This window comes from Erinaceus europaeus, chromosome 15 (genome assembly GCF_950295315.1).
Source record: "Erinaceus europaeus chromosome 15, mEriEur2.1, whole genome shotgun sequence".
Classification (NCBI taxonomy): Eukaryota; Metazoa; Chordata; class Mammalia; order Eulipotyphla; family Erinaceidae; genus Erinaceus; species Erinaceus europaeus.
This window is the reverse complement of record NC_080176.1, coordinates 45,398,130-45,407,064: the sequence shown is the minus strand read 5'-3', so window position 1 is coordinate 45,407,064 and position 8,935 is coordinate 45,398,130.

The window sequence follows — 8,935 nt, the reverse complement described above, 5'->3', positions numbered from 1 at the left end:
TGTTTTCCTTTACTTAGTTGATCATAATTAAAGCATGTTATATGTGTCAACTGGAGAAGAGAAGAAAAAGAAGCCAAATAAATAGATTCGATGCTAAAGGGATCTGGCTCACTTGTTATATAATTTGCTGATGTTTTTTGAACCTTTCTATATTCAATCCAAAAATGTATAAACTCAACATTTAATGAAATGTTCATGTTCTTACAAGTTAGAAGAAAGTTTGGCATATTGGAGGATTTTACACTACCTCGATCTTGATGAAAAGACTCAACTGCACTGCAGACTCTTTGCTGGATGAGACTCAATTTACTGTATCATCACTGTACTTAGCATGAAAGCTACATGCATCTAAAAACTGTACAAGGGACTAAGCACTTTGTATTATGGCGACTATCAGAATTTTTGCTGTCACTTTCTTAATACAACACATCTATGATGACTGATCATCTATCTCGATCCTTAAAGTACTGAAACCTATTTTCTATCACTAAAGATGCCAGTGGGTCGGAGCACATATGCAGTCACTCCAGCTTTCCAGTTCATTACATTAATTAGGTTACATTTACATTATAAAGCTTCCATTCTGGAGCCTCATTTTCCCCATTGCTAGTAAACAGTTATGACAGCATTTTTATGGTAAATTCCACCCTATAGAAAACAATAATTCTCACTCTTCTCAGTGACTCCAGCATCCTAGAACAGTGCATGCTTCACTCCTTATTTACATACTTGTTCTATATGCTCTCAGGGAACATCATTGGGTGATAGGTTCTACCATTTCATATAATACATTCATTTAAATACTCCCAGATTCCAAACCTTCTGAGCCACAACTTTCAATTTCCACTAAATATAGACCACTTCCATCAGCAAATTTCAAAGAAAACATGTTAAGCAGCATATGAGAAGTGATTTCAAGTGTTTTTACAGATATTAAGAGTCACAAAGAATGCTTTCATTAAAAAAAATAACTCCTCTAGTTTTATATTCTACCCTCTACCTTGTAGAACTACTTCTTATAGTTTTAGTTAGGATTCAATCCGAAGTAGAGACTTGGGCTGGATGGAATCCTCAGTGTAGGCTGTTTATTTGGGAAACAGTCTCATTCACTATGAATGAAGATTAAGGGAGAGAACTTGAGAGAAGGCAAAGCTTAGATAAGAAATTATATTTAGTCAGGGAACATGGGTACCAAAGGCTCAGTTCCATGCCAGAACCCAAGAACCCTCATGTAATGTAGTCCATAATTCTTTCATCAGAGAAAGAGAGAGTCATTCATCCATCAGTTTGGACCTTCCATTGTTCAAGATCATGCTCAGTATTTGCCAACATAGGCACCATGTAGACTTACTACTTGTACAAAGAAACCTTGCCACCCAAACTACTTGAAAGAAAAAATGCTGAACTCCAACATTCTATTCTGTAGCCACCAATCTCTTAATTCAGTCCCCTCATTCCCTTACTTTTATTTTCCCTACTTTTGTACTCCTAATCATTGATGCTTATTCCACTGCAGAATACTGTGCCCCAGTATGGTTCCGTAGCCCCCATGTCCACTTGGTCGATTCCAAATTATATTCCTCCATGAGGATAATTTCTGGAACCATCCGTTCCACCCCGGTTCCATGGCTGCCAGTTCTTAGCAACATCACCCCGCCAGATATTCGTCGGGATGCGGCATCATCTAAGTTCATTTCCCATGTCTACGCTCAACCGTACCTGCCAATATACGCGGATATCTTTGCCCACCCTGTCCAACGCTTGACGTCTCGTCACCCAATCTGGTCCCCTACGCCTACACTGAACTTCTCTGTTCCAGACTCTTGGAAACAGAGTTGGCAGTCAGCTGAGGTAAAGAACAAACACCTCATCACAGACCCCTGCAAGCGTCAACCCAGCTTTGACCTAGCACGTTATGATTGGGCCCTCCTCAATCGCTATCGAACAGGCCATGGCCGGTGCGCCGCTATGTTCCATCGCTGGGGAGCCAGAGATGACCCGAACTGTCCCTGCGGCTACAGACAGACTATGACCCACATAGTCAACGACTGCCACCTGTCCAGATTCAAAGGAGGTCTCGAAACTTGACATCAGGCTCAACCTGACGCTGTTGACTGGCTACGGAAGAAGGGCAAATGCTAGAAGAATTGATGCTTACATGTTGTTCCATTCACAGTGCGCTAAGTCAAGTATATTCAAATCCTGTCTCCACTACGTTAAAGTCCTCTGACCTTGTTATTTAGAAGTCTCGTGGGCCTAGTTTTAATGTCTATAAAATGCGGTAATAGCAGTGTAAATTTATGGAGTTATTATAAGCATGATTTGGAAAATGCATGCAAAACAGTTAACACTGTTGAGACATAGAAACCAGTCAATAAATGATAATCACTATGACTATAGTTGTGATTAGAATAATGATGGTAGTATTTGTTCAGCTTATTCATCGGTTCATTTATTTTCTTTCCTTTTGACACTTGTGTTTTTGATAGTCCTGTCTTGTAGTCTCTTTATTTTAATTTGACTTTATGTTGTGATTTTTTTGTACCTCTCCAAAGCCCTACCCCACTAGGAAAAAATAGAAATAGGCTGTGAGTATGGATTGACCTGCCAATGTCCATGTCCAGTGGAGAAGCAGTTATAGAAGTCAGACCTTCCACCTTCTGCATCCCATAAAGAATTGTAGTTCATACTCCCAGAGTGATAAATAACAAGGAAACTTCTGAAGGAGGAGATGTGATACAAATCCCCAGTTGTGGGAACTGTGTGGAATTATATCCCTATTATCTTACAATCTTGTTAATAATTATTAAATGATTACTAAAAATTTAAAAATGAAAGTAACTATTAAGGTGATAGGCAGAAGAACAGGTATGGGTACATGTCCATTTAGTATCCATTATAATCTCCTGAGGGATAGAACACTTGAGTTTGAGTGTTCATATAGATTCTTACCAGATATGTGAACTCAAACAAATAACTTCATTAATCTGGAGTTCTAAAAAATGTATTTAAACTCACTCTTTTCTGTGTGGATATATGATTTTTTAATCATGATTTTAAGATTATAAGATATAATTCTGCACCACTCCTATGCCCAAAGTTCTGCCCCCACCCCCTCAAGGACAACCAGCATAGTTCTCCCAAGGTCTTAGATATAGGTTGAATTTTTTCCTTTAAGTTAATGTGCTTCAATTCTCTCTCTTTTTAAAATTTTTATTTATGTATTATTGGATACAGACAGAGAGAAACTGAGAAGGGAGGAGGTGATAGAGAGGGAGAGAAACACCTTGCCACCCTGCTTCTACTCATGAAGTTTTCCCCCTGCAGGTGGGGACCAGGGGCTTGAACTTGTGTCATTGCACACTGTAGTGTATGCACTTAGCCAGGTGCCCCTGCTCCTATTCTTTATGTTCCACATATGCGTGAAATCTACTGGCAATTGTCTTTCACTTCCTGACTTACTTAACTAAACACAATCACCTCTAATTCCATCCATTTTGTCCCAAGGGACACAATATAGTCTTTTTAAATTGCTGAGTAGTATTCCATTAAGTATTTGTCCCATAACTACCACTACTATTCTTTTCCTTCTCCTTTTTTATTATTTATAAGACTCAAATGAGTGATTTTTATTCCATTCTTAAAGGCGTTTGTCTCATATTACTCTATCAAAATATTCCTATTAAGGTTATATTGAAAAAAAAAATTTTCCGATATTTTAAACTGTTAACTAGGAAAATTAAAAGACATACACCAGAAAAGCACATGAGCAGTTTCTCCTTCTGTAGGGTGAAAACCCTCAGTTTCTTGAACCATTCTTTACAGGATATAGTTACAGGTTCTGCCTATGGCCAGGGAGTTTCTGCTCACTTCCTGACTAAGCTTTGCTCTTTCCTTGGAGGTGTGGAGGTAGAGAAGGGGGAGAAGTAACTGACTATGTATTTCTCACAAGATATTCCCCATTTTAGACTAATGAGCTATTACTCATTTTTCAAAAACCAGTAAGATATCACCTTGCCACTAAGTGACAAATCAAACCCATTATCCTTGCTTCTGTATACAGTACCAAGGAATCCATTATACAGAATAACTTTCTCTTCTTTGTACTTTCACGGCTTTTATATGTACTTGTCATTTCATCATACTGTGTGTTCACATTTTCATCTGTTTTTTTATCACAGGGTGAGTAAAGGACATGCATATATTCTGAAGCCTACAAAACACCATGTACACACTGAATATCAGATGGCAATATTTTATCAACATCTCCTTAAAAGTATTACAATTCCACATTAGAATTGATGAGACACTTTCTTATACATTGTCTCATTTAATACTCCATGTTAAATGAGAAAACTCTGAGAGAAAAAGAATTTGTCCAATATTAACACTGTTAATCTTAGCTAAAGCTAGACTTAGGTCTTCTAAACTCATGCATCTGGTTTAATGATGAGAAGATAAATGAAAAAAAAATCAGTGACAAAAATCTGAGCCATGGAATAAGGATAAGCCATGGAATAGCTTTTTCCAAGCTGTCCTTTGCATAATTGGATGTTAGATGTGGCATGATCTCATCATATAGTTCATATTTTGAAAATTTTCATGCCTTTTAGTAAACCTTAGTTAAAAAATGCCAAATATTAGAAAAAAATCATTATTACTAACAGTTGTGTCACATAAGAAATACACAAAGCATAAACTAGAAAGAAATCTTTTGTAGACATCTATATTTATATTTTTTATTAATAATGTATATATGAGAGCTCTTATGTCATTATATATATTTATTAGTGATTTCAAAGTTGCCAATACAGCATATAATACATAAAATAATTAAGTGAAGAGAGGGAAGACAGCAATTCATGAATATGCTTAGAATAAACTACACTGTATATACTTTACATACGTTAACTGTGGCTCCCTTTAGGTACATGGATTAAGTGTGATTAACATTAAATATAAGAACTACACCCTTTAAAGCATACTCCCTCTATGAATTAACCTCAATTAGTCACTAGGCTCAAATTATCACTGCATTCTAGGTGCTTCTGCAACCAGTTCCTCTGCAGTGGGATAATTCTGAGAAAATGAGTTTAGAAAATGCTGACTTTAGGAACTCCAAGATTCCATTCCCAGGATCTGGACTTAGGATGAACTGAGTCCAATATTTTGCCAGCTCTTCAAATAGCATGAGTCTAGAATAAATTCTCAACTTACTAATAAGTGTCTTTTATGCATCTTGCACACTGTTGGAGAATGTAAGGAAACTGAAATGAAATTTAGTATCTTAAAAATGCTTGCATGCTGGTCAGCAGACTCAAGGTGCTTATATAGGAACTGGATGGTGGAGCATCTGGGAAGCTCATATGTCTCCATGCACAAGAACCCATTTACAAGCCCCTGACCCCCACTGCAGGGAGGAAGGTTGACAAGTGGTGGAGCAGTGCTGCGGGTACCCCTCTCTCTTTCTCTCTACTTCTCTCTGTTTCACACTAAAGACGATTGAAGCACTTCCATAGTGGGTAAGATCAGCTGCCACATCTTTTTTAGAAGATTTGAGTGAACTCAGACCCTGCGATAATCTGTGAAACAATAATTTCTCAATAAAATTAAATTAATATTTTAAAGGAAAAAATTACATAACAAAAATGTGCATATATAAATATATATCAGAGAACTCATCAAGAATCAAATAATAACATTCTGAATATTAATACAGGGCAAGAAAACAGTTCACCTGGCAAAACATATGCTTTGATATGTGTGTAGCCAGCATCCGAGCCCCGAAACCACATGGCAGTGCCATGGCATGGGAGAAACCCCAGGAATTTTGTCTATCTTTCTCCCTCACCCACAATAAAAAAACATTTTGTAGTAAAATCATGTATGTGCAAGGACCTTAAGTTGCAAAAATAGTAATGGTAATAGTAACTTCTCTAGATTGCATATTCAATCTAGAGAAGTTACTATAAGAAAGAATAATAAAAGAAATCATTGTCATATGTTAACAAATCAAATAATCAAATATGTATTAGGTAACCTAGAAAAAAAACCAACCAAGCAGAGTGTAAGATAATGGACTTAAATTTAGCAAACTAAAAGTACACTACAACAATAGGACTAAAATAGCTCTACTAGCCTTTTCCAAAATGGAGACCACAAATCTCAGATGCTATAGTCTGACCTTGAATTTCCTGATTATTTACCAATTTGTTCTTCTTTATATCTTTTTTTTTTTCAGTCACCAAATTGCAGATGCTACCATGACACCAACCTGACTTCATTGGACAGAGGACCTCGCCATTGTACCCTGGAATGAAGCCTCCTCTCCAGTCCCCTGCCAAGTAGGGAAAGATAGGGACAGGCTAGGAGTATGGATGGACCTGCCAATGTCCATGTCTAGTGGAGAAGCAATTACAGAAGCCAGACCTTCCAACTTCTGTACCCCATAAAGATCCTGGGTTCATGCTCCCAGAGAGATAAAGAATAGGAGGAAAGGTTACAATGGAGGGGATGGGATATGGAACTCTGGTGATAGGAATTATGTGGAATTAAACCCCTCTTATTCTATGGTCTTGACAATAATTATTAAATCAATTATAAAAAAAGTATGTGATAACTTACAATTCAGAATAAAGCCACTTAATGAGTAACTCAAAAAGAAGATGAAGAAGAAGAAGAAGGAGGAGGAGGAGAAGAAGATGGAGAAGAAGAAGAAGAAGAAGAAGAAGAAGAAGAAAGAAAGAAAGAAAAGAAAAGAAAAGAAAGAAATGCTCTCAGTGTAAAGGAGTCTCTTGTTCTTAAATCTAAAATATTTGACATCTCTAGGAATCAGACTTGTAATTGTATTTTTATGACTGTTTTCTATTATTTTTTATTTGAATGTCCTTGTATTATAGCAATAACATTTATTTGACCATTAATCTCCAGCTGGATGGACACTAGCCTTGATTTATTTCATTTTTGTAGTATTCAGCAGCTGTGGTTGAACTTTTGAAGGATTTTCATAAAAAGCTAGATGAAAAAAAGAAATGTTCACAGTTACTGTTTTTATGTGGTGAGAAAATGAATACATGTTTCCATTCTACTTTTGACATTTTGTAAACAATGAACACTATAGTGTTGTTTAAAGTTAATAAACGTAGGGGGCCAGGCCATAGCACAGAGGTTTAAGGTGTAAAGTGTAAGATCAGGCGCAGGGATCCTAGTTCCTTCCGGCTCCCCACCTGCAGGGGAGTCACTTCACAAGCTGTGAAGCTGATCTGCAGGTGTCTATCTTTCTCCATCTCTGTCATCCCCTCCTATCTCGAATTCTCTCTGTCTTACTCAACAGCAACGGCAACAATAACAACACCAAAGAAGCATAACAAGGGCAACAAAATGGGGGGAAAAAAGGTCTCTAGGAGCAGTGGATTCTTAGTGCAGGCACCAAACCCCAGCAATAACCCTGGAGGCAAAAAAAAAAAAAAAGAATGTTGAAAAAAAAGGCAAAACAAATTAATGACGCTTTTCTAACCTTAGATTGTATTTAACTTCAGAAAAAAAAAATCACTGTGTACTATAAGTGGAGACTGGAGTAGATGGGAATAGGTAGCCAGGAGAAGGATGGAGAGCAGCAGAAGAATATATAATAGGAATTGACTAAAATTAATTGGGCAGAAAATAAATAAAACCTGAATGAAAGCACTAGGACCTACATCATTTAGTGTCTTTAGCATCATGGATCTAGAAAATCAACTTAATGAAGATCCCAGCCCTTTGAGATGAAAGTGATTTCATATTCATTCAGCCTTTCCCAGCTATTTGAAGACACACGTTAGATACAGCACTCAAAGTGATTACCCCAAGATGATTTGTGACTTTTTTCTTATTTAGTTCTAAAACAAGCGTCTCTTTATTATGCTTCTCTGAGCTACTTTGTTAATACTTGTTCTTTGTCCCTTATACTGTTGTATGTTGCTATGTCACCATGGGATACCTTTCTTACCTAACAAATTCCCACATGTCCTTCAATAATTATTTGGAAAGTAACATATGGAAGAATGTTATGTTTGTATTAATATCTTCTTCCGGTAGCTCAGCAGGTTAAGCTCAAGTGGCGCAAAGCGCAAGGACCAGCCTGAGGATACAGGTTTGAGACCCCGGATCCCCACCTGTAAGGTAGTCGCTTCACAGGCGGTGAAGCAGCTCTGCAGGTGTCTGTCTATCTTTCATTCCCCGTTTCTGTCTTCCCCATCCTCTCTCCATTTCTCTCTGTCCTGTACAACAACGACATCAATAACAACAACAATAATAACTACAAGGGCATGAAAAACAAGGGCAACAAAAGGGAAAATAAATAAATATATTTTAACAAAAATTTTTTAAAAGCATATCTTCCTTCCCATTATTATCTGAGTTGGTTAATTGTCACTCCTCTGTGTCCCCATCAGAAAAAGCTTATTGTAGTCGCTTCACTTTTCTCTTTCATCCCAGCAAACTCTAATTTAATGGACATTGCATGTAAGAGTTCAATAAAATGAATTGGATCCACTCTTTTTCTACTGTCTCTCTTTTCTCATCTCTCCTCTTTTTATTTGCTTAGTTTCATCTTTTATTTTATTTATTTATTTATTTTTCTTTTTGCCTCCAGGGTTATCACTGGGACTCAGCCTATACTACAAATCAACTGCTCCTGGAGGCCATTCTCCCCCTTTTGTTGCCCTTGCTTATTGTTGTTGTTATTATTATTGTTGTTACTGCTGTAATTGTTGTTGGATAGGACAGAGAGAAATTGAGAAAGGAGAGGACAGAGAAGGAGAGAGAAAGATAGACAAGTGCAGACCTGCTTCACAGACTGTGAAGTGAAACACTCCCCCCTCCTTCCCTGCAGGTGGAGAGCCGGGGGCTTGAACCGGGATCCTTGAGCCAGTCCTTGCACTTAGTGCCATGTGCG